The sequence below is a fragment of the Schistocerca americana genome, chromosome 3 (assembly GCF_021461395.2).
Source record: "Schistocerca americana isolate TAMUIC-IGC-003095 chromosome 3, iqSchAmer2.1, whole genome shotgun sequence".
NCBI lineage: Eukaryota > Metazoa > Arthropoda > Insecta > Orthoptera > Acrididae > Schistocerca > Schistocerca americana.
Window position 1 is genome coordinate 704,164,873 of NC_060121.1, and position 27,970 is coordinate 704,192,842.

The window sequence follows — 27,970 nt, forward strand, 5'->3', positions numbered from 1 at the left end:
CCGGGAAACGTCTGCTTGCAATTTGACGCTGATTATTTAAAACGTAGCCATCGTTTTTTTCTGTTTCCAAATTTCCAGCTCTTCCCGTCAATCTAATCTACCCTTTATACTTCTTTGTGCAAGATTACAGTACCTTCTAAATGCCTGACCAGCAAGGTTCTCCAAAGGAGGAATTGAGTACTTCACCAACTTTATTTCCAAACAGACGTTCCTTATACACTGAAGAACCAAAGAAACTAGTACACCTACCTAATATTGTGTAGGGTCCAGGGGCACGCAGAAGTGCCGCAACATCTCCATACTCGTACTTGCCCATCCACTAGATACAATTTGCGACTAGACTTGTCCGCCCAGGCAACATGTTTCCATCCATCAACCGCCCAATGTCGATGTTGACGAGCCCAGGAGAGGCTAAAGCTTTGTGTTGTGCAGTCATCAAGGGTACAGGAGTTGGCCTTCGGTTCCGAAAGCTCATATCGATGTTTCGTTGAATGGCTTGCACGCTGAAACTTGTTGATGGCCCAGCACTGAAATCTGCAGCAATTTACGGAAGGCTTGCACTTGTGTCACGTTGAACGATCCTCTTCAGTCGTCGTTGATCCCGTTCTCGCAGGATCTTTTTCCGGCCGCAGCGATGTCGGAGATTTGATGTTTTACCGGATTCCTGATATCCAGGGTACACTCGTGAAATGGTCGTACGGGAAAATTCCCTCTTCATCGTTACCTGGGAGATGCTGTGTCCCATCGCTTGTGCGCCGACTGTAACACCACGTTCAAACTCACTTATAACTTGATAAACTGCTGCTTTAGCAACAGTAACCGCTCTAACAACTGCACCAAGCATTAGTCTTATATAGGCTTTGCCGACCGCAGCGCCATATTCTGCCTGTTTACATATCTCTATATTTCAATACGCATGCCTATATACGTTCATATGCAGTGTATACCACATTTGTCCAATACAGTAACTGGGACAGTTACTGCAGCTCATTTTGTAAATGCCTGAATTTGAGAACAGATCCTCGGCAGTTCTGATAGTACGCACAAGATTTTTCTTAAGGTTGCTATTAGTAGAATAATTTACCTGCTGTTTGTATTTATTCACCAACAGGGAAGTGGCAACGAAACGACTGTACACGTTTGGTGTGTAGGTATGAATATGATGATATACCATCTGATTATTAGGAAACATTGCCTAAAAACTGGAAGGAAATGAATTTATTATTTTCTTCATTGCTGTGTGTGGATCTGTTATCTTGTAGTGTTGAAAATTTTTTGGTAGTTTCGTTGCTAAGGATACGACCTACTACATCTTCCCTATATCTATTGTTAGTAGCAATGGATTTTATTACATTAATTTCATTTTCTAGGATACTATGAGAAAGGGGTGTTGTTATGGCATGACTGATAGTGGAAAAAGCGCTAATTTGCGTGCTCGTGGATGAGAAGAATCGTCTGGGAGAGTATTGTCTGAATAAGCTGCCTTACTGAAAACATTAAAAGCTGATGTTATCTGTTATAGATAGTTTAAGATCGAGGAAATTTAACTCCACGTATTCATTTTAAATTTCTTTTCTAAAGCATCGTTTATCCTGAAAACTACTGAATTTCCTTAACAACTGTTCTAATTCTTAGCAACTGCCGTCAGAGGCAATAATTCTATTTTTATGCTTCCTACAACATCGTGATTTCTAGGCATATGTACATTGCTTAGTGAAGCTTAGTTTGTTACTTAATTTACTGGGAATTTTTGACAGCTTCCCCTCTATTATGTATTTGTTCATATAGCATGCTTCATTAGTACGAACACTTCCCTTACCATGATGTTCCACTAGTGATGATCTACCCTACCCCCCCCCCCCCCTCCCCGCCCATTTTTCTCTTTCCCCAGCTGCCATATGTCATTCAATATTTGCAGTTTCTCTGTCACAGAGTTTCCGTTTACAGTATTCCTTCATGTCAAGGGGCAACGTGATACGTCAAGTATTTGACCTCTTATATATTGATAATATTTCTATCAAGCATTTTTCTTTGACATTCATTCTTGTTACAGTTGTGTATTAACGCCCCATACAGGACGCGCACAAGCGTCGCCTACCAGAGGCGATTGAAGGCCATTGCCTCTAGCCTTCAGCCAGTTGGCGCTACTCGCTAGCTCTGTACGTAGCGTACTTACTCTCTATAGGATCCGATGCCACGTTTTATATTTAAAGTGGCACACATACACGTTGTTGGATCCATTGTCAAATGCTTGGTATTTTAAGAAGTTTTGATACAAAGCCCTACAGTAGAGAGTTATTACTTTTAAACCTGGTATTTTACAGGGTGTTAGGAAATACCCGTTATAAACTTCTAGGACCTCTAGAGGGGAGTGAGTAGCCAATATTTTGAATGAGAACCTATCTCCAGAAACGGTCATGTGGAAACATGGTAACGCGACCCTTTATACTTGTAATTGGTGGGGTGTGACCCAGTACATCACTTGTTTTACAATTCCACTCATTAATAGCCAAAGAAATAGCTCGTGTACTCTTTGACGAGTTCGCAGCTCGTGGTCTCGCAGTAGCGTTCTCGCTTCCAGAGCGCGGGGTCCCGGGTTCGATTCCCGGCGGGGTCAGGGATTTCCGCCTGCCCGAGATGACTAGGTGTTGCTGTGTCGCCTTTATCATCATAATTCATCCCCATTACAGTTGAAGAAGGGCAACGGTGAAGCATCTCGATTAGGACCTTGCCTAGTACGGCGGTGCGTGTTTCCCGCGTCGTTCCCCTACGCTCTGTCAAGAAGCATGGGACTTCATTTCCATTTCCACTCTTTGGCGGGTTCTCTTCAACGTGATGCAGTACAACCTCTTCCAGTTCGGGTGTGAGGCGCCTCCTTGGAGCACCACAGTCACGCCAGCTGTTGGTGGCCGGCCGCGGTGGCCGTGCGGTTCTGGCGCTGCAGTCCGGAACCGCGGGACTGCTGTGGTCGCAGGTTCGAATCCTGCCTCGGGCATGGGTGTGTGTGATGTCCTTAGGTTAGTTAGGTTTAAGTAGTTCTAAGTTCTAGGGGACTTATGACCTAAGATGTTGAGTCCCATAGTGCTCAGAGCCATTTGAACCAGCTGTTGGTGAAGGCAACTTTTCTCGGAACCGTTGCGCAGTTGTGGCGAGAAGTGTTTGCGATGGAATCGGACGTTGTGGAGAACAATCTTGATAAAGACGACGAGCACCTCTTCTATCACGGTGAGCTTCAAGAAAGGTAGTAGGAGTAATCCACTAAATTACAGGACCATGTCATTAACGTCGATATGCAGTATATTTTGGAACATATATTGTGTTCTAATATTATGAATTACCTCGAAGAAAACTGTCTATTGACACACAGTCAACATGGGTTTAGAAAACATCGTTCCTCTGAAACACATCTAGTTCCTTATTTACATGAAGTGTTGAGTGCCATTGACAAGGGATTTCAGATTGATTCCGAATTTTTGGATTTTCGGAAAGCTTTTGACACTTACCACACAAGCGGCTTGTAGTGAAATTGCGTGCTTATGGATTATCGTCTCAGTTGTGTGACTGTAGTCGTCATTTCCTGTCAGCGAGGTCACAGTTTGTAGTAATTGATGGGAAGTCATTGAGTGAAACAGAAGTGATTTCTGTCCCTGTCCCCATGGTAATGTTGTAGCCCTTTGCTGTTCCTTATCAGTATGAACGATCTGGGAGACAATCTGAGCAACCATCTTAGGCTGTTTTCAGATAACGCTGTCGTTTATCGACCAGTATAGTCGTCAGGAGATCAAAACAAATTGCAAATCGATTTATAAAAGATATTTGTATGGTGTAAAAATAGGCAATTGATCCTAAATAACGAAAAATGTGAGGTCATACACATGAGTGCTAAGAGAAATCTGTTAAACTTCGGTTGCACGATAAATCAGTCAAATCTAAAGGTCGTAAATTCAACTAAATACCTAGGGATTACAATTACAATCAACTTGAATTGTAAGGAACACATAGAAAGTGTTGTGGGGTGGGATAACCAAAGTCTGCGTTTTATTGGCAGGACGCTTAGAAAATGTAACAGATCTACTGAAGAGACTGCCTATATTACGTTTGTCCGTCCTTTTTTAGAATACTGCTGCGCGGCGTGGCATCCTTACCAGATAGAATTGATGGAGTTCATCGAAAAAGTTCAAAGAAGAGCAACACATGTTGTATTATCGTGAAATAGGCGAGAAATTGTCGCTGAAATGATACAGGATTTGGGCTGGACGTCATTAATTCAAAGGCGTTTTTCGTTACGTCGGAATCTTCTCACGAAATATCAATCACCAACTTTCTCCTCCGAATGCGAAAATATTTTGTTGATGCCAACCTACACAGGGAGAAATCACCGTAATAAAATAATGGAAACCAGAGTTCGCATGCAAAGATATAAGTGTTCGTTTTTTCCTCGCGCGAAACAAGATTGAAATAATAGAGAATTGTGAAGGTGGTTCGATGAATCCTCTGTCAGGCGCTTAAATGTGATTTGCAGAATATTCATGTATGTGTAAATGTAGCTTCGCCATTCAGAAAGATCATGTCGGTATATTCTACAAACGTGTACTCAACCATGGTGCTTTAACTCCTACATGGACGTGAATGAGGCCCGAACCGTGTGAAAGAAGTAGGACAGTAGGCAAGTGATATCAAACGATCCGGAGTAATACCCCCCCCCCCCCCCCCCCATGGGTTCCTGTTCAAAAAATTATTTACAAGTCCTACAAGTTTGTAACGGGAATTTCCGGAAGCTCTTGCATATGATGACATGCATACGTACTAGACAGTCAACGGCTCCCACATTGGGTGTAAATAATATGTGATTCCACGTGAGTATGCTTCACTAAAATTATTCGTAAACATTTCCTGTAATTTTGCTTATTGTACTGATACCACCTCTATTCCACACACAACGTCCTATAAATAGGTACAGTCCCTTCTGAAGAGCTGTAGAATTAATAAACCAGTATGTTGCAAGTGTTTGGCTGTTATTTACAATGCATTGAAGTTCTTACATAAGCAGTTGCTGAAGCGCAGCTATGTTTCAAATTTTAATCGAAACAGTCTAAATGAGTTGTTCCCAAACAAGCAGTAGCCAAAACATGAGCAATAAGGAAGTCCATGAATGATGACAAACGCCCTTGGTGATAACCACAAGCACTGGCATTCAATCGGCAATCTTAACTAACATGGAGCCTATGACTACTAGTGATAATGTATACGTAAGACGTTTACGTATGAGGGGAACAAAGAATCTCCTCTTCATACAAGCCAAACTGAACCCGACCTAAGGTAATGTGCAGGTAGCGAATCCAGTGTATGATATCATTTCTCACCGCGTCGAAGCACGTGGCATACTAAATCCACACGCCGCATTTGTGATGGCAGACCTTGTCTCCTCGTTGATGGGTCGAAAAGGAAGAAGTCGGTTGGACCACCGCGCCGACGAAGCCATGACCGCAGCGCCCTCAGCAGTTGCGGCCAGCGTGTACATATCTCCGCCGGTGCGCGCGGGATGCTCCAGAACCGTTCGGCGGGTGTTCAAAACTGTGCGGTGACGTGACGAAATTGAACCGCCACAAGCGCTATGTTAGTATTAATTACAAAACCCATCACAATGTTTCTTTTGGTATTACAGTACAGACTTGGTGGCTTTTAACGATATGGCTGCCATTTTCTCGCGGCCGAGCGAGGTGGCGCATTGGTTAACACACTGGCTCGCATGGGGGAGGACGACGGTTCATATCCCCGTCCGGCCAGCCATGTTTACGGTGTCCGTAATTTCTCTAAATCGCCCCAGGCAAATGCTGGAATGGTTCCTTTGAAAAGGGCACGGCCGATTACCTTCCTAATCTTTTCGTTATCAGAGCTTGTGTTCTTCTCTAATGATCTCACTGTCGACGTAATGTTAAGCTCTTAGCTTTATTTTCCTTCTCATCGTTGCTGGTCGCCGGTTGATATAGTGCAATGACTGTGGCTGCAAAGACACACGTCTAATGAGAAACACAAAATCGTGCTGTCACAATTCCCGCATAAAAAAGAAAGAAAAGACATTTGTGTGATTACACGGAACCACAGATGTCGTAGAAAAATGAAATACATGTATTTATCTAATGTTAATCAGCCGGAATTGTTATGCAGCCGGAATCACCAACACTGCAGTATTTCTAAAACTACAATGTGGAATAGTTTTACGAAGACCAAAAATGGATTTCGATTTATTTCGAGAATTCAGTCGCCGGCCGCTGTGGCCTTGCGGTTCTAGGCGCTCCAGTCTGGAACCGCGCAACCGCTACGGTCGCTGGTTCGAATCCTGCCTCGGGCAGGGATATGTGTGATGTCCTTAGGTTGGTTAGGTTCAAGTAGTTCTAAGTTCTAAGGAACTGATAAGTCCCATAGTGCTCAGAGCCATTTGAACCATTTGAAAATGCAGTAAATTAGGAATGGATCTTCAAAAGAGACAAAAGGGACATGTGCCCATTGAGGTGGCTTAAAACGAGTGCGCCCATAACTGCAGCTCGCCGTGGTGTGAGTCAGAAGTGGTGTTTAACCTCCCGTCGACAGCGAGGTCATTAGAGACGGAGCACAAGCTCGTATTAGGGAAGGAAATCGGCCGTGCTCTTACAAAGGAACCATCCCGGCGTTTGCCTGAAGCGATTTAGGGAAATCACGGGAAAACTAAATGTAAATGGCCGGACGCGGCTTTGAACCGTTGTTCTCCCGAATGCGAGTCCAGTGTGCTAACCACTGCACCACCTCGCTCGGTAGCTCGCCGTCGTCACCGTTGCGTATAGCACAAAATTCTTCTCGTAATTCGTCACTCGTCGCTTCATAGACTCCTATGGGTGCGTCTGTTTTGCGCCATAAAAAGGCTTTTATTTTGTTCTGATTTAAAAATGTTGTCTATATACAACTTTTCGGTAGAATTTTGAAGTCAGTAACTAGAAACTAACGGTAACTCAACATGGTGAGAAAGTTGCTTTCTTGTCCTTATTAGCATAATTAATAATACTCCGTTTCAAAGCCCTGTCTATAGTCAAACCATCATCGTCGTTGGTCTTCACTGTCTTCTTTAACAAATTCAATTCCTAGTGTCATTGTCACTGATTTGGGTGGCACGTGAAGACAGAGTGTTGAGCACTGCTTGCTTCTGGGCTGTGTGGTCGTGCGAAGTGGCATGTACATATCCGCTGTGTATGTAGGCTTTTTATACACTCTGTGTCCTAGAGTGTTATTAGATACACTACAGACCAACACATCTAAGTACGGAAGACCAGTCTCATTCTCTACCTTTAAGGTGGGTTTTGAGATGAATCAACATAGTAAATCGTGGAACCTATGAAGCTCTTCTTTCCTATGTGAACATATAACAAATGTGTCATCCACGCAACGGAGCGAACAAGAAGGCTTCAGTGGCGCATTACTTAATGCTTAGTGTTCAAAAGTCTCATAAAAAAGTCAGCTGCTACAGGGGTTAAGGAGGAGCCAACAGCAACACCATCAGATTATTCATGAAATTCTCCTTTGTATTTGAAACAGTTCTATCGTAGATATAATTCGATCATCTTATACACATCTGGAGCAACTGTCTCCACTATGATATCCATAACATCTGCTGCTGCGATTTTATTAAACAAAAATTTCGCGTCGAAGTTTACAGAAATATCACTCGCGATATCTTCACCGTGTCTAAAATTTTCTAAAAAAATTTTCAAATCTTTCACAAAAGTATTTTTATAGCTAGGTCTTTGCTTCCAAGATAAATAAATTACTAAGAATTAGATTGGAGAAACAGCTCTATCCAGTATAGGTCCTAGCGGGTACCGTTATTTGTTTTCGAAAGACATTTTCTGCGGGAGCCAGGTATTCGGAGCGTTAGATTATGGGTAATAGACCTATCCGTTCTCGTGCTTGGTAATAGAATTTTCGTTTATTGAACAACAGTATCCGTCAGATCGCTTTTTAAATTCTGGTGCATAGGATCAGCCAATAGTTGTTATTTTGTGGTATTTCACAGCACCCACAGCAACTATAGCATTTCTGTTATCCACCTCTACGCTTTCGATTCTCTTGAGGTCATCAAGCGGTTTCCTTTTCGTCACCGATACGTTGCATATGGGCGGTTTCATTTTCCGGAGACTTCTCAGTAAGTCCTGTCTTAATCTTCGGCCTAAACCTTCAGAAGAGAAGACGAGGATGCTTCGAAGGCACTGAGAGTTTCTTCATCGGAATTTTTTTAGATATAATGTGAAACGCTGACTTTTATGAACAATCGCACGATGCTGCTCTGCGTTCACCTTTGTCGTCGGTAGCAGCTGACATTTTTATGTACGTTTTGAACAACAAGCCTTTACAATTCGAAACAGCTCTAGACGACCAGGCGTATGTGGAAAGTCTATAAACATAACAAAGGTATTTAGATACCACTGAAGACCACCACAGAACCCAGAAGAAAGTAGTGCTCAACACACTGTCTTTACGTTCCTTCCGTATCAGCAACAATAACAGCCTGGAATCAGAATTGGGTTTCTTCAAGAACACAAAACATTGGGCAGCATCTATGCTGGTTTGTCCACAGAAACGCTGTCAATCGAAACATTATTAATTATGCTAATAAGAAGGACAAGGATCCGCCTTTTTATTCTACTGAGTTACCCTTAGTTTCTAGATTTATTAACCGCATCAACAGACTTCTACGGGAAAGTGGTATACAAACAATATTTTTCAGGTAGAACAAAAAAGAATTTTTCCGACGCAAAACCGACGCACCAGATTACCTCCAGACCTTTGTAGCGTACGGTAACGAATGGTGGTGACGAAGTGTATGTAGGCGGAAAGGGAAGGACAGTAAAAGAATGTATTAAAGAGCACGAATGCAATGCGTGGTTAAAACATGTGTAAAATCTGCAGTAGCAGAACATCAATTGCCGCCAAGATATTGATATCAACCAAGATATTTATTTGAACCACGTATGCGTGCTTGCCAAGGAAACCAACATCTATAGAAGGAAAGTCAGAGAAGCGATTGAAATTTCCAAGAAAACGTGTAACTTCAATGTAGAAAACGGCTATAGGATGACAACTTCGTAGCTTCCCGCCATCGAAGAATTAAATTCGCAACCAGTGTGTGGGAGGAACACAAATAACGACCAGGAAACCATGTCTGCGGCACGACCATACAATTTTCATGAACATTCCCCCTCTCACGCTCTGCCTCTTCCGCTTTGTATACAATGACTGTGGCGCATCTAAATCAGCCGGAAGAAATTTAGCCAATAACCCCACTTCTGCAGAATGAGCGCAGGAAACTACGTTTTATAAGTGAACACGACACTGGTCATTGACACCGACTACCTAGCTACTCACGACACCATCAGACTCTCCTACGCCTCCCTTCAGTGCCACTTCAATCTCATTTTTGAGTGATGTAATACTTGGAAACATAAAGCAAATCCACAGGCTTCAGTCTGGAACCGCGCGTTCGCTACGGTCACAGGTTCGAATCCTGCCTCGGGCATGGATGTGTGTGATGTCCTTAGGTTAGTTAGGTTGAAGTAGTGCTAAGTTCTAGGGGACTGATGACCTCAGATGTTAAGTCCCATAGTGCTCAGAGCCATTTGAACCATTTGAGCCAAATCCACAGAAAATCAAAGCCATTTTCTGTGGACACAGCACTCCGCTTTTCCGTCGTCCATATTTTCACCCTTCCGTCTACAACCAAACCATTCAGAAGAGAAGACGAGGATGCTTCGAAGGCACTGAGAGTTTCTTCATCGGAATTTTTTTAGATATAATTGCGAAACGCTGACTTTTATGAACAATCGCACAATGCTGCTCTGCGTTCACCTTTGTCATCGGTAGCAGCTGACATTTTTATGTACGTTTTGAACAGCAAGCTACTAAAATCTTCTTTTTGGCTATGGCACATTACTTCCTGTTGGCTCTCCTATGTTTATCACCCATTAGATTAGATTAGATTAGATTAGATCAATACTAGTTCCATGGATCATGAATACGACACTTCGCAATGATGTGGAACGAGTCGAATTTTCCAATACATGACATAATTAGGTTAATTTAACAACATACTTAAGTTAACATAACAACTTTATTTTTTGTGTTTTTTTGTTTTTCTTTATTTTTTATTTTTATTTTTTTATTCTTTTTTTTAATATTTTTTTTTCTTAATTTATATCTAAAAATTCCTTTATGGAGTAGAAGGAGTTGTCATTCAGAAATTCTTTTAATTTCTTCTTAAATACTTGTTGGTTATCTGTCAGACTTTTGATACTATTTGGTAAGTGACCAAAGACTTTAGTGCCAGTATAATTCACCCCTTTCTGTGCCAAAGTTAGATTTAATCTTGAATAGTGAAGATCGTCCTTTCTCCTAGTATTGTAGTTATGCACACTGCTATTACTTTTGAATTGGGTTTGGTTGTTAATAACAAATTTCATAAGAGAGTATATATACTGAGAAGCTACTGTGAATATCCCTAGATCCTTAAATAAATGTCTGCAGGATGATCTTGGGTGGACTTCAGCTATTATTCTGATTACACGCTTTTGTGCAATAAATACTTTATTCCTCAGTGATGAATTACCCCAAAATATGATGCCATATGAAAGCAATGAGTGAAAATAGGCGTAGTAAGCTAATTTACTAAGATGTTTATCACCAAAATTTACAATGACCCTTATTGCATAAGTAGCTGAACTCAAACGTTTCAGCAGATCATCAATGTGTTTCTTCCAATTTAATCTCTCATCAATGGACATACCTAAAAATTTGGAATATTCTACCTTAGCTATATGCTTCTGATTAAGGTCTATATTTATTAATGGTGTCATACCATTCACTGTACGGAACTGTATGTACTGTGTCTTATCAAAATTCAGTGAGAGTCCGTTTACAAGGAACCACTTAGTAATTTTCTGAAAGACAGTATTGACAATTTCATCAGTTAATTCTTGTTTCTCAGGTGTGATTACTATACTTGTATCATCAGCGAAGAGAACTAACTTTGCCTCTTCATGAATATAGAATGGCAAGTCATTAATATATAATAAGAACAACAAAGGACCCAAGACTGACCCTTGTGGAACCCCATTCTTGATAGTTCCCCAGTTTGAGGAATGTGCTGATCTTTGCATGTTACGAGAACTACTTATTTCAACTTTCTGCACTCTTCCAGTTAGGTACGAATTAAACCATTTGTGCACTGTCCCACTCATGCCACAATACTTGAGCTTGTCTAGCAGAATTTCATGATTTACACAATCAAAAGCCTTTGAGAGATCACAAAAAATCCCAATGGGTGGTGTTTGGTTATTCAGATCATTCAAAATTTGACTGGTGAAAGCATATATGGCATTTTCTGTTGAAAAACCTTTCTGGAAACCAAACTGACATTTTGTTAGTACTTCATTTTTACAGATATGTGAAGCTACTCTTGAATACATTACTTTCTCAAAAATTTTGGATAAAGCTGTTAGAAGGGAGATTGGACGGTAATTGTTGACATCAGATCTATCCCCCCTTTTATGCAAAGGTATAACAATAGGATATTCCAGTCTATCATGGAAAATGCCCTGTTCCAGAGAGCTATTACACAGGTGGCTGAGAATCTTACTTATCTGTTGAGAACAAGCTTTTAGTATTTTGCTGGAAATGCCATCTCCATGTGAGTTTTTGCTTTTAAGCAAGTTTATTATTTTCCTAATTTCAGAGGGAGAAGTGGGTGAGATTTCAATTGTATCAAATCGCATAGGTATGGCCTCTCCCATTAACAGCCTAGAATCTTCTAATGAACACCTGGATCCTACTATATCCACAACATTTAGAAAATGATTATTAAAAATATTTTCAACTTCTGACTTTTTGTTCGTAAAGTTTTCATTCAATTTAATGGTAATACTGTCTTCCTCTGCTCTTGGTTGACCTGTTTCTCTTTTAATAATATTCCAAATTGTTTTAATTTTATTATCAGAGTTGCTGATTTCAGACATGATACACATACTTCTGGATTTTTTAATAACTTTTCTTAATATAACACAGTAGTTTTTATAATTTTGATAGTTTCTGGGTCACTACTCTTTCTTGCTGTCAGATACATTTCCCTTTTCCGGTTACAAGATATTTTTATACCCTTAGTAAGCCATGGTTTGTTACAAGGTTTCTTACGAGTATATTTAACTATTTTCTTGGGGAAGCAGTTTTCAAATGCATTTACAAAAATGTCATGAAATAAATTATATTTTAAATTGGCATCAGGTTCACGGTACACCTCATCCCAGTCTAACTGCTGTAGGCTTTCCCTGAAATTTGCAATTGTTAAATTGTTGACTGAGTGTACTACTTTGGAGGACTGTTTAGTATTGCTGAATGGAGCTATGTCATATATTGTAACTAGCTGTGCACCATGATCAGAAAGACCATTCTCAACAGGCTGAGCATTTATCTGGTTAAACTTATCTTGGTCTATAAAGAAGTTATCTATCAGTGAGCTGCTATCCTTTACCACCCGAGTAGGAAAATCAATAACGGGTGTCAAATTGAAAGAACCGAGTAATACTTCAAGGTCATTTTTCCTATTACCCTCTTTCAGAGAATCTACATTGAAGTCCCCACAAATAATAATTTGCTTCCCCCTGTCTGACAGATAGCACAACAAGGAGTCCAAATTTTTCAGAAATAGATGAAAATTTCCTGATGGGGACCTATATACAGTTACAATTATAAATGTGCCTTTATTTAATTTGAGCTCACAGGCACATGCTTCTGTATGTTTCTCTACACAAAACTTTTTTGTTTCTATACTTTTTGCACTATGATAACTTTTGACATATATGGCAACTCCTCCTTTCTCCATATTTTCTCTCATTACATGTGCAGAGAGCTTATAACCACTTACATTTACCTTATCCATATCAGTAACAATGTGATGCTCAGACAGGCATAGTATATCTATTTCATTCTCAGCTTCTAAATCTTCCAAACAAACCAGAAGCTCATCTACTTTATTCTTTAAACTCCCAATATTTTGATGAAATATACTTACATTATTTTTAATTATACTTTTATGAGAACCTTTCCTTATTCTAACATTTGCAGTACTCTCCTGTCTGAGTTTCTCATTGTGCTTAGGCCTAGTTCCTATACCAGTGGTCACATGGTGTTCAGAGAGGCAGATTATGTCAATTGGGTTGGGTGACTTTAGTTCATCAATGCAATTACCTACGACTGAGATACAACTTGGTGGAGATAAAATTTCTGGTGATTGGTGAAAATTTATAATTGATAGCTGTGATTGGTGATCCAATGTGCTAGAATTGTGCTGTTGAATTTCTTTCCTAAACTGAAGATTTGTTTCAATCCTGACCTCTCGTAGAACTTGACATCTTTCTGTCTTACCTATCCTAAAAAAGGTGCTGCTCCAACACCTGTAACCACTGGTATTTTACCATTCATGGCAGTGCCTCCCCCCCTTAAATTTCCTGCTATTACCCCAGCCAGTTTCCCCTTCCCTTTCCTGTTGAGATGTAGGCCGTGCCTGGTATAGTCCCACCTACTGAGATAATCAACAGGAACCACACCAATATGAGCCCCCGCACCTGACACAAGCAGCCGTTCCAACTCCAAATTAACTCTCCCAACAGAAGAGTTCAAATGAGGCCGGTCATGGCGTCTCAGGACAGATACAAATTCAACATTGGTGTGTCTCGATGCCGACGCAATCTTTACCAGGTCACACTCTATACTGTACCCAGGATCTCTGTCGATGCTGTTCCCTGGCCCTCCCACAATAACCACGGTGTCTTCCCTGGTAAATCCTTTACAGAGTGAGCCTAAATCCTCTGTCACCTGATCCAGACTAGCACTTGGTTTGAAAAAATTTGTGACCTGGTATTCTGGTCCTAATTCCTCCTGCAGAAGTTGGCCTACACCTCTGGCATGAGAACTGCCTAACAACAAAACTTTCTTCCTTTTCGATGACTTTCCTACATTCTTTTTCAATTTCCTATTGAAAGTTTGTTGTGTCCTGTCTACACCTACCTCTGCTTGAGGCTCATCAGTTTCTAACTGAAGCAACAGGTCAAACTTATTTTTGACATTCACCACAAAACTGTCAGACTTAGTTCTAGGCCTGTTCCTTCTGCTACCTGTTGCCACTTCCCACCTCTCTTTGCCCTTCTCCCTCCTTAACCTGTCCAGATCTTCCCTAGCCTGATCTAGCTCAGCCTGAAGGGCAGCAATTTTCCCCTCCTTTTCCACTATCTTCCTATCTCTGCTGCAAATCCTACATAACCACTGATGAGCCTGATCCACTTTCCCAACACCCACGCCACTGCAGTCCCCCCAGTGAAAAAAACTATTGCATCCATTACACCAAACCCCGGAACTAACAATTCTACGGCACGTCAGGCACTTCTCACTCATGGCAAAAATAATACTTTAGCTAGAATAAATCAATTAAATTACCGAAAATCAAAAAAGACGTTACAAGAATTAAGCCTATTCACAAATGTATATAAGCAAGTTTCTGATTTAAAATTCCGCTGGTTTTCTGAGATCTGTATTAAAAAAAACGAAGGTATACGCTATTTATTATATATTTCACTCGATGGAATGAAAAAATGGCAATTAAACGAGATACTTTAACTTTGATTCTCCAAAAACGTTACGAGAATAGGCCTATAAACAAATGTATATAGGCAAGTTTCTGATATAAAGTTACGCTGTTTTTCTGAAATCTGTATTAAAACAATGAAGTTATACGCTATTTACGGTAGTTTACTTATTTGTTACTGAGAAACTAGTTAAATTACCTTGAAACAAGAAACAAACACGTTTACAAAATTTAAGCCTAAGCACGACTTCGCGAAGTTACGATCTTTTCGTGTTTTCTGAAAAAATACGCAAATAAAAGTCAAACCTTTAACGACAAGACTAAACAATACACTAATGCACGTATTTAATTTGTTGTTAGCGTTAAACTAAATTATATTCCTGTCTAAATCACTTAACTTTCTGGAAATGGTTCCTGGCGTCACTTACTCGGCGGCCATCTTGGACCCCAGTAAAGAAGAACTTAAGAAGACCCCAGTAAAGAAGAACTTAATAGATTTCACAGGTTCTTAAATGAGATCCATTCCTCAATCGATTTCAACTTTGACGTAGAGAGTAAGGTCGGTCTGTTTTCACTGATGTGTCGCTCTGTAGAAGAGCTGTCGTTCATTACTGGGCAAGGGGAAATCCTCACGTCACGTACGTCCACAGACATCAGGAACCATTTTCGCTCAACGTTTGGGCAGCCATTGGGCAATCACCTTGAAACATAGAATTATCATTAGTGAACAAACATTGTACAATGGGATGGACCTGATCATCTAAAATGGTCCCATAATTCTTGCAGTAACGCTACCTTGCTGAGCAGTCAAGGGGCACGTGGAATCCCACAATATGGCTGCCCAAGTCATCAGTAAAACCTGCCATGTTTTCACCCTTGGGACGTAATCTTGTCCAGAATTTTGAAACGATGGGAAAGAAGACTCATCCGACGAAATGACTTTCTTCCGCTGCTCCATAGCCCGGGTTGTACGTGTTCTGCATCACATTGTCCTGTTACGGGCATTTGCATGAATGATCAGTGGCTTCAGAATTCCAGCTCACCGTGTGGTTCCCTGCATGTGGCCTCTCTTCGTGTTGTTTTGGAGCTGGCCGGGTACGCAGTTCTGCAATGACTTTTGAAGCTGTTGTCTTCTTATTTTTAGTCACAGTTCCCTCCAACTATCGTCCATAGAGATCAAACATATTCGTCCGTGATGTGATTTACCGAATGATGTTTCTCCTCTTCCCGTGTGTATGGTATAAATCATTGATACGCTGTCTCCTGGAACACCAATATTTTCGCCTACGTTGGTTACGAAAACACGCACGATTAAAACACCAAGAATTTGCTCACATTCGAATTCACTGAGGAATGCACTGACAACCACACAGAACTCTGTTCTGATCACGACTGACACAACTTACTTAGGAGACTGCGCAGTTGCTGTTCGTGGTCAAATAAACGGCAACACCTGTAGGTTTGGCTAGCATCTGCATTTATGTTCAAGCGTGCGTTTCTCATGGTGTTTCCGTATGTTTGTCCACCACCTGACGGTTCAGCTCTAACTACGTGAAGATATTTCTAAGAAGATACCGTGAGAACTGATGTAGTCCTTGAAAGAAATTTGTTATTGAACACTTCTACAGTCTGAAATGGAATGAGTGTGGAGAGCGTGGAATTCATATGTTACTGAGGTATCAGCGTTCAGTGAGTGTGTACAAATAAAATCCGGACACAGGACTACGTGTTTGCTTAATTAACAGGCGATTCCTAGAGAAACGGTATTATATCTGAAACAGTAAAACTGGGAGAATTTAAGCTTCGTATCTTCGTATCTTGCAAGAATTTACATAGCAAGTTTCAATAACTTATTTTCAAGGTGATATCTAATTACTGTCTTCAGCATATTGTATTTGACTGCAGTTGGAACAGTATTAAAATTTTTTATTGTTATCATTTTGTACTTGTGCAGTCATTCTTCTCACAGTGTGTAGGTGAAGCGATGGAACAGACAATGTAGTGTATAGTACAATGCAGTAGCACCCTCCGTGAACCTCTTTGCCTTTTTAGAAAAGAAGTGCATGAGAGGTGAAGGAGACATTCCCTTGTTGTTCTGTGCAGAGAGACAAGTACTGCCAGACTAAGTGGGCTTTTGTGAATAGAAATGTTCTGTAGTAGAGCTTGTCTGGTGTATCCTCCTCCTGCTCCAGCTGTTGGAGTAGCTCATAAGTGACGTGAGGTTGGCCGCCCTGAAACGTGCTTTCCCGGAGGACAGAAGGGCGGCGTTTGCGCTGTCGCCACCGTCAACACGGTGACGGCCACCTGTTTGTGTTGCCTGCGACAAGGGTGGCAGACCGTGGCTACTAAGAGACCCATCGTGCCGACAGTCGCCCCTTCTGCACACACGTGTCAAAGTAGGCCACCCGCAGATATTACTAGTTCCCTCACCTCGTTTAACAGTCGTTCCTTCCACTTTATAAGTTGTTTCCGCCACTCTTCATATACACTCCACCAGACAGGAAAGAGTAAAGCACCCGGAAGACTAGGTCGGATATGAATGTAGCTTCGTTCTCGTACTAACCATCGGCGGGTACGTACATGATTAGCGTTGCTATTCTTTGTAATTGATAGAAGAGCCACCAGAGTGCATTAGTGTTGTTCGTATTTAATGTTCTTACGTAGCCTGACCTGTTTATGAGGGGCGTGGGCAGCATCAGATATTGGCTGTCCACTTTGAAGGACACCGAGATGGAGCGTAATCGTGTGAGACAGCCTTATCAGCATCAGGCCGAGTTTCTAAGGGCCTCATAGTTGGTCTCCATTTGGCCCACTGATCGAATCTCGCAATAGCCAGATTTGTTGGGCATTCAGATAAGTCAGCGGCATGTTTTTCACTGCTTGGGATTGCCAATGGCCGGCCGGAGTGGCCGAGCGGTTCTAGGCGCTTCAGTCTGGAGCTGCGCGACCGCTACGGTCGCAGGTTCGAATCCTGCCTCAGGCATGAATGTGTGTGATGTCCTTAGGTTAGTTAGGTTTGAGTAGATCTAAGTTCTAGGGGACTGATGACCTCAGATGTTAAGTCCCATAGTGCTCAGAGCCATTTGAACCATTTGAGCCAAATCCACAGAAAATCAAAGCCATTTTCTGTGGACGCAGCACTCCGCTTTTCCGTCGTCCATACTTTCATCCTTACATCTACAACCAAGTCATTCATCTAACACAGTAAATTATTAATGATTAACCCTCGACAAAACTAACATGGAATGCGCACCTCTGTACCAGCCGACGCATATCCCGAAACTAACTAAAACTACGGACAGTCCACACCATTTCATTACGATGATAATTTCTTCCTATATAGCCTGACGTTATTTTTGTGCAAACAAGTTCAAATGGTTCAAATGGCTCTGAGCACTATGGGACTTAACATCTGTGCTAATCAGTCCCCTAGAACTTAGAACTAATTAAACCTAACTAACCTAAGGACATCACACACATCCATGCCCGAGGCAGGATTCGAACCTGCGACTGTAGCAGTCGCGCGGTTCCGGACTGAGCGCCTAGAGCCGCGAGACCACCGCGGCCGGCTGCAAACAAGTACATTGCCTATTGACATTAACAAATTGAAAGTAGGGTGAAACGGAATGTCAGTGGTGTTTGCTGAAGGATCCTTGTACGAGTTGTGTCGCACCGACACGTGTACAACACCTGTGGAAGCACACACTATAGAGCACGTGCGTACTCTAGTCATGTGGGTTATGACCAGTAACGAGACATTTGATCATCACAGGTTGTATTCAAAATGACCACCGGCAGTGGCAATACATATTTGCGTACAGTATGGCACGGAGCGGCTGCTGCAAACGTCCTAGCATTTCAGCGGAAATACCCGTGCGGGCTACAGCAACACGTCGTTGCATATCATAGGTGTGGTTGCTATGTCTTTGTAGGCAGCGTCTTTCAGCTTTCGCCGAAGAAATAAGTATACAGGTGTCAAATCCCGGTAACGAACCGGCCCAGGTACAGGTCCTCTGCCGGGCCGAAGTGGCCGTGCGGTTAAAGGCGCTGCAGTCTGGAACCGCAAGACCGCTACGGTCGCAGGTTCGAATCCTGCCTCGGGCATGGATGTTTGTGATGTCCTTAGGTTAGTTAGGTTTAACTAGTTCTAAGTTCTAGGGGACTAATGACCTCAGCAGTTGAGTCCCATAGTGCTCAGAGCCATTTGAACCATCTGAACAGGTCCTCTGCGCCCAGTCGAACAATTTTTAAACAATTAGTAAAGACATGCTTTAGTATTTCGTGCAGAATGGGTTAAACAGCCATCACGTTGCTACCAAAGGTTCCTCCTAGTCTGCAGAGGAACTTTTTCTAGTATCCGTGGAGGATAGTCTGTTAGGTATCTGCAATGCTCGTGCGCGTTCAGTGTTCCGTCTATGAGCAACGGGCCTATGGGCTGATGGTTCACTATCACACACCGCACATTTTCGCACCATGGTCGCTGTTCCACCTGACGAAGCCAAAAGGGATTGCCAACAGACCAATAGTACATGTTTCGGCGGCCACGACTGATAAATGTGACTTCATCACTAAACAAGATACAAGATACATCTGGAATATCCAGTCTTAATGCCCATGTGCAGAAGTTAACACGAGTCTCACAATCGTTTCCATTGATCTCTTGGTGGAGAGAGATGGGTCAGGGATAGAACCTATGTCGATGGAGAATATATAGGACACATGTCTGACTCATGCCAATTCCTCGTGCGACTGCACGGGAGCTAATGTGAGGATCAACTGCAACAGTAACGAGAAGATTAATTTTTGTCTATTCTGTCATCACTTATTTCCTTCTGTTACGTTGTCTAGTTGTTACACTACCACTTTCATGTAACGGTTTGGAGAGGTTGATAAAAAATTGCCGAAATGGTTGACGTGTATTGGTATATCTTGCCGCATACACCTTGCAAGAACAAACTGCATTCTTCCTACACTCTCCATACAATATGAGGTTGTCGGTTTTTTCTGCGTAGGTAAATCCCATCATGCACTCACGACTTACTGCTCGGACTGTCACACACAAACTGATTATCAAGTTGCAGTGCACTCAAGGAACACCCAAGCACACTGTGAGCAAACATAACATCATACCTAGCAACTACACAGGTTGAGTATCACAAAAAAGTGTAGGTGTGGGAACTTTTCGAAATACTATGACTCATAAACGACTGGCACTAGAATCCTGCAACACACAACACTGATATTTTAGTTTACCCTCTCCGTCCGAACAGGCCTTGGAAGGCCCAACGGAACCGACCGGTCGCCGTGTTATCCTCAGCCCACAGGCGTCACTCAATGCAGATGTGGAGGGGCATGCAGTCAGCACACCGCTCTCCCGGCCGTATGTCAGTTTACGAGACCGGAGTCGCTAATTCTCGATCAAGTAGCTCTTCAGTTTGCCGCACAAGGGCTGAGTGCATCCCGCTTGCCAACAGCTCTCGGCAGACCGGATGGTCACCCATCCCAGTGCTAGTCCCGCCCGACAGCACTTAACTTCGGTGATCTGACGGGAATCGGTGTTACCACTGTGGCAAGGCCGTTGGCTCCGTTTACCCTGATTTTAGTTTTTTTAATGTCAGTGAGCACTGTTTTCTGTAAAAGGTGTATGTTTGTACAAGGAATTCACTTTCTAAGTATTATGACAATCTGTTTGTTGTCTAACATACGAGCAGTTATTGCGGAAATTGAAAGTGCTATTGATGTGCGGCTTTCACAGAATGGGTTGGTAGTCAGGGGCTCTTATATATATATATATATATGTGTGTGTGTGTGTGTGTGTGTGTGTGTATTATACATGATGAAAGACAGGGGAAAGAACTTTAAGTTCCATTTTACAAAGCCGGATGAAATGGCAAATACATTTAGCATGGAGCTAAGAGCTACTCTAATAGAAAAATAGTCCTTCATTTTTTTTAGATATTGTTCAGTGTAATCGTACTTGGATTATCGAATTTACCACATTCCACGCAGCAGGGTGCACAGCTTGAAGAGGGAATTAATTCCAACAAATGAATCGTTTTACTGGTGTTTCTGAAAGCCGCTTTTAGTCTGTTAACAGTAACGCCGGGTTCCGAAACCAAGGGTGACGTGCTATCTGTTACTGAACCGCCCTTACCATGTGCGTTTAACGTTACGGTGTACGTCCATTGACTTAGTCCATTCCGTTTTTGTTTGGAGAGTCTACTACGAAAAAGTACCGTGGGGAAATGTCGCTAGGGTTCCACATTTTCTTCTCATCCTAGAGTGCCTTCAGATCTCGTACATTAATTGCAAAACTCAATCCATGCACCAATTATTCCACAAATTAATCACCCATCCAGGTACCCTGCTGAGTCATAACATGTCTCTTCATACCTTAATCATCTCCTGGCGGAATCTGAATCAACTCCCACACCACGACGATAAGATCCGTCCCAAAATATAATACTCTTTGGAACCCTAGTCACAGTTCTTAGCTGCAGAACATCCATTTTCCTTCCGTCCCCAACCTCCACCACACTTTTTTCTTATTCGCTATCTGTGATCCCATGGGACCACAGAGTCATACTGCTCTCACCACGTTAATTTACATTCACCATTAGCATCAGCGTTATATCGTACTATCATTAATATTAACATCAGTGATTATATTTTATCTGCAATATTAAATCATGTAACTAGTTTTGAAATCATAAATATCGCCCACAAAGTATTTTAAATAGTATTGATTAGTTTCACAAAATTTTGGTCGAACTGCGGGGTGTTTGTAACTTCCTGCCACAATATTTCAGCGCAGAGTCTTCTGGCCATATTCAGATGATACTGACGAAAACGCACTGAGCTCTGTTATTTAAGGCCCCGCCGGCACATGCGTGGTGGACTCACTTGGCGTTGCGCATGTGCTACTTGAGCGCATTCGATTCTGCTGCGCCGCGCGCCGTCCTTTGTGAAAACTCGCCGCATCGATGTCAATTCGATTGTCTTCCCACGGTTCCATCACAGAACTACGCCGACTACGGAGGTCACATAGTTTTTCAACGATTGGATTCCACGCCGAATTCAATTGAAATCCACCGTCTCCATTAATAAGAGACTCACTGTCAGGCAGTCGTGTTTCCACGGATTCATTAATAACAGAACTCCAAAAGTTAGACGTGTGGGCCACAATTTTGGTCTCATTGTAGTTCATTACATGACCAGTGGAAATACAGTGTTCGGCAATGGCAGACTTACAAGGCTGAAGGAGGCGAGTATACCGCTGATGTTCTACAATGCACAGTACGCGTCGTTTGCACTATATAAAATTTGTCGCATTCCCACGGAATCCTGTAAACACCTGCTCTGCGCACATCTAGGTCGTCTTTCACAGATCCCAGCAGCGACGAAATTTTTTCAGGAGGGCGAAATATTGTTTTCACTTTATATTCTCTTAGTATTCTGCCTATCTGCACTGAGGTATTAGCAATAGATGGTAAACAGGCAGTCGTTTTAAAGGCCTCTTCCCCTTCTTTGTCGCTTACAGGTCTGCAGCGCTCTCTCCACTTGTTGGGACGAATACCCATTCTTCAGAAACACAGTCTGCAGGTGCTCCAGTTCCGTTTGCAAACTATCGGTGTCAGTGATGACGTGGGCTCGGTGAATCAAGGTCTTCAAAACACCTATCGTTTGTGAGGGATGGTGGCAATTAGTGGCCTGCAAGTGAAGGTATGTGTGAGTGGGCTTTCTGTATACTGAATGACCAAGTGTGCCACTGCTCTTACGTCGCAACATGGCGTCTAAAAGCGGCTGGCTACCCTGCTTCTCCAACTCCATAGTAAATTTTATGTTTTCGTGTATGGAGTTCAGATGTTGTAGGAACACTCGCAGACGATCCAAACCAAGAGGTCAAACTATAAAAGTGTCGTCAACACATCGCCAATATACTATTGGTTTAAAAGTGGCCGAGGCGAGTCTCGCTCCCTAGTCTTCTATAAAAAGATTGGCCACCAGGGGAGATAAAGAACTCCCCATGGCGACGCCGTCTGATTTCTCATAAAACTCGTTGTTACATAAAAAAAATTGTAGAGGAGAGGGTGGCCTCAAACAGCGCTGTAATGTCAGCTCCCAGCCTATTTCCAAAGAGATGTAGTGAGTCCATAAGAGGTACATATGTAAAAAGTGAAACCACATCAAAACTGACCAACAAGTCATATCTTTGCAGACTTAAGTTATTGCAGCTGCAGGATTTGTTCACGCAATATCTCCTCATCTTCATTTTGAATTTGATGAGCTTTGTAAGACATGGTAGAGCTGAAAACATCGACAATAGCAAATGTAGCATCCACATGAATAGAACGTAGCCCAAAGTTGTTCTTTATACTCCTAAATGATACTGAATGTAAAAAATTAAACATACGGTGAGGTGACAAAAGTCATGGGATACCTTCTAGTAACGTGTCGGACCTCCTTTTGGCCGGCGTAGTTCACCAACTCGACGTGTCTTTGGGGTCAACGAGTAGTTGGAAGTCCGCTGCAGAAATATTGAGCCACGCTGCCTCTATAGCCGTCCGTAATAGCGATAGAGTTGCCGGTGTAGGATTTTCTGCACTAACTGACCTCTCGATTACATCCCATAAATGTTCGATGTGATTCATGTTGGGGGATCTGACTGGTTAACTAATTCGCTCTAAATATCCAGAATGTTCTTCAAACCAATCGCGAAAAACTGTGGCCCGGTGACATGGCGCATTGTCATCCATAAAAATTCCATCGTTGTTTGAGAACATTGGGTCCATGAATGGCTGCAGATTGTCTCTAAATAGCCGATCATAACCGTTTCCAGTCAATGATTGGCTCAGTTGGACCACTGGAACCAGTACATTTCATGAAAACACATCTCACACCATTACGGAGCCACCGTCAGCTTGCACAGTGCCTTGTTGTTGACGACTTGGGTTCATGGTTGGAGGCATCTACGCCACACTCGAATCTTACCATCAGCTATTACTAACTGAAATCGGGGCTGATCTGACCAGGTCATGGTTATCCAGTCGTCCAGAGTCCAACCGAACCCACCGATGTGGTCACGAACCCAGGAGAAGTGCTGCAGGCGATGTCTTGCTTTTAGCAAAGGAATTCACTCGGTCGTTTGCTGCCATAGCCATTTAACGTCAGATTTCGCTGCACAGTCCTAACGGATACATTCGTCCTATGTCCTACATTGATTTCTGCGTTTATTTCACGCAGTGTTGCTTGTTAGTTAACAGTGACAGCCCTACGAAACCTCGCTGCTCTCGGTTGTTCAGTGAAGACAGTCAACCAGTGCGTTGTCCGTGGTGAGAGTTAATACTTGAAATTTGGTATTCTCGGCACACGCTTGACACTGTGGATCTGGGAATACTGAAGTCTCCAACGATTTCCGGAATGGAAAGTCCCATGAGTCTAGCTCCAACTAACATTCTGCGTTCAGAGCCTGTGAATTCCCGTCGTGCGGCCATTATCACATCGCTCGCCTTCTCACGTGAATCACCTGAGTACAAATGAAAGCTCCGCCTATGCACCGCCCTTTTGTACCTTAAAATCTATTAACCACGCCACAGTGACCCAACATTACGTCTAAACGATTGACTGTAGAGGCACAAGAAACTTTAACTCTGTGCACAAAATTTCCGTAGTAGTATACACACATCAAAAAAGTTTTCCATCACTTCGGTTCCGAGAGTTCCGGAATCTCTACAGAAAATTGGAATAGAGATCAACATAAACATCATTTTCGCTCTTTTTATGGCTGGCTCATGAAAACCACACGTTGCTTGTTGTACCACCATACAGCGAGACCTTCGGAGGTGGTGGTCCAGATTGCTGTACACACCGGTACCTCTAATACCCAGTAGCACGTCCTCTTGCATTGAGGCTTGCCTGTATTCGCCGTGGCATACTATCCACAAGTTCATCAACGAACTGTTGGTCCAGATTGTCCCACTCCTCAACGGCGATTCAGCATAGATCCCTCAGAATGATTGGTGAGTCACGTCGTACATAAACAGCCCTTTTCAATCTATCCTAGGCATGTTCGATAGGGTCTATGTCTGGAGAACAAGCTGGACACTCTAGTCGACCGATGTCGTTATCCTGAACAAAGTCATTCACAAGATGTGCACGATGGGGGCGTGAATTGGCATCCATGATGACGAATGCCTCGCCAATATGCTGCCAATATGGTTGCACTATCGGTCGGAGGATGGCATTCACGTATCGTACAGCCGTTACGGTGCCTTCCATTACCATCAGCGGCGTACGTCGGCCACAAGTAATGCCACCCCAAAACAGCAGGGAACCTCCACCTTCCTGCACTCGATGGACAGTGTGTCTAAGGCGTTCAGCATGACCGGATTGCCTCCAAACCCGTCTTCGACGATTGTCTGCTTGAAGCATATGCGACACTCATCGGTGAAGAGAACGTGATGCCCATCTTGAGCGGTCATTTCGGCATGTTGTTGGGCCCATTTGTACCGCACTTCATGGTGTCGTGGTTGCAAAGATGGACCTCGCCATGGACGTCGGGAGTGAAGTTGCTCATTATGCAACCTATTGCGCATAGTTTGAATCGTAACACGATGTCCTGTGGCTGCACGAAAAGCATTATTCAACATGGTGGCGTTGCTGTCAGGGTTTCTCCGAACCACAATCGGTAGGTAGCGGTCTTACACTGCAGTAATAGCACTAGGGAGGCCTGAACGAGGCATGTCATCGACAGTTCCTGTCTCTCTCTCTATCTCCTCCATGTCCGAACAACATCGCTTTGGTTTACTCCGAGACGCCTGGACGCTTCCCTTGTTGAGAGACCTTCCTGGCAGAAAGTAACAACGCGGACGCGGTCGAACCGCGGCATTGACCGTCAAGGCATGGTTGCACTACAGACAACACGAGCCGTGTACCTCCTTCCTGGTGGAATGGCTGAAACTGATCGGCTGTCGGACCCCGTCCGTCTAACACACGCTGCTCATGCATGGTTGTTTACATCTTTGGGCGGATTTAGTGACATCTCTGAACAGTCAAAGGGACTGTGTCTGTGATACAATATCCACAGTCAACGTCTATCTTCAGGAGTTATGGGAACCAGGATGATGCAAAACATTTTTGTTGTGTGTATATGTGTCGAAAAGTGAAACTGGATCATCTCTTTCACTTCAGACCCTCGAAAAAAATTTACATTATTTAAAGGATTTCACATTCGCGTTGACTGTAGAAATTATTTATTTCTCAATTGTAATTTCGGCCTTCGTGCCATTTTCAAGTGGTTCTGCAAAAACTAAAACATTACAAAAATGAAGTACAAAGTATGCGTATAGATATGCACAAACATCTCTTGTAGACATTAGTATGTTATAAAAATATTGAAAAAAAAATTACATTATTTATTTTTGGCTTCAGCATACGAGACTTTAAAATCCACCGACATGAATACAGGTCGTCGTCAAAAATAAGCCTTTTCACAGTGTGATCAACGATGAATGTTTGAACACACTGTTTACAGGTGGAGTGAGGCCGTTGTCTGAAAATACATTCACAAGTCAGACTATCTGTGCACTTATCAGAGATAATACATTCCACCAACAGCAATTGCAAGCTTCAAATCAAAAAACCTTCTTGCATCTACTGACAACACGCAGATTTCTATGTAATGATATACTCGTAAGGCAAAAGGAGACAAGACAGGAAAATCAATTTATAACAGAGTAGGGTAAAAACTCATATGTTATCTGTTCAAAATGACCACACTGACTTGTGAAATAAATAATTTCTGCAGTCAACAACGAATATGATTTTCTTTAAAAAATTTTACATGACTGTGAACTCCGACTATGAGAATCTGATTAGGATTTACGTTAGTTCAACACGACCCCGCAGCCCCGCTCGCTGCTTCCGATGGTCGAGAAAGTGCGCTCGCCCCGGACAGTATTGAGCCGACGGAGTAACGACGCAGGCCGGTGTGTCAGCTGCCTGGATGTGGTTTTTAGGCATTTTCCCACATCTGACTAGGTGAAAATCGAGGTAGTACGCACATCTCACCTCATTTACACGCTTCGCAAACATTCAGAAAACATTTTCACACTGCAACATGAGTTAATAATAGACGCAAACCGGTGTGACACACAAATGCACACCGCATGAGGAGCGATGGGGCCCGGGGGGGGGGGGGGGGGGGGGGGGGGAGCGGGAGTTAAAGGAGTGGCGAAAGGAAGAGCGTCAGGACACCCTCCATAATTAACAAGCGAATCCCATGCAAATAGGGGACAAAGGCAAAAGAGAACGAAGAGAGTAGTTTAAAACGGAAATAGGTCTCTATTTATCCGTTATATACAGTAAAAACAGAATAAATATTGAATTTAATTGATGAAAGGAGAAAATATAAAAATGCAGTAAATGAAAGAGGCAAAAAGGAATAGAAACGTCTCAAAAATGAGATCAACAGGAAGTGCAAAATGGCTAAGCAGGGACAAATGTAAGGATGCAGAGGATTATCTCACTAGGGGCAAGATAGATACTGCCTACAGGAAAATTAAAGAGACCTTTGGAGAAAAGAGAGCCACTTGTGTGAATATCAAGAACTCAGATGGAAACCCAATTCTAAGCAAAGAAGGAAAAGCAGAAAGCTGGAAGGAGAGGAAAATATTATGGAAACGGTAGAGGATGTAGATGAAGATGAAATGGGAGATACGATACTGCGTGAAGAGTTTGACAGAGAACTGAAAGACCTGAGTCGAAACAAGGCCCCGGGAGTAGACAATATTCCATTAGAACTGCTGACGCCCTTGGGAGAGCCAGTACTGACAAAACTCTACCATCTGGTGAGCAAGATGTATGACACAGGCGAAATACCCTCACACTTCAAGAAGAATATAATAATTCCAATCCCAAAGAAAGCAGGTGTTGACAGATGTGAAAATTACCGAACTATCAGTTTAATAAGTCACGGCTGCAAAATACTAACAAGAATTTATACAAACGAATGGAAAAACTGGTAGAAGACGACCTCGGGGAAGATCAATTTGGATTCCGTAGAAATGTTGGAACACCTGAGGCAATACTGGCCTTACGACTTATCTTAGAAGAAAGATTAAGGTAAGGCAAACCTACGTTTATAGCATTTGTAGATTTAGGGAAAGCTTTTGACAATGTTGACTGGAATACTCTCTTTCAAATTCTGAAGGTGGCAGGGGTAAAATACAGGGAGCGAAAGGCTATTTACAATTTGTACAGAAACCAGATGGCAGTTATAAGAGTCGAGGGACATGAAAGGGAAGCAGTGGTTGG

General features: G+C 42.6%; 1 protein-coding gene and 1 pseudogene across 1 annotated transcript in view; one reads left to right on the forward strand and one right to left on the reverse strand.

Annotated features, from left to right (window-relative positions):
- LOC124605307 overlaps positions 1-27,970 on the forward strand; it is a 925,143-nt gene that overhangs the window by 529,374 nt on the left and 367,799 nt on the right. The gene's annotated exons all lie outside the window — the stretch shown is intronic.
- Positions 20,122-20,239, reverse strand: LOC124607727 (annotated as a pseudogene).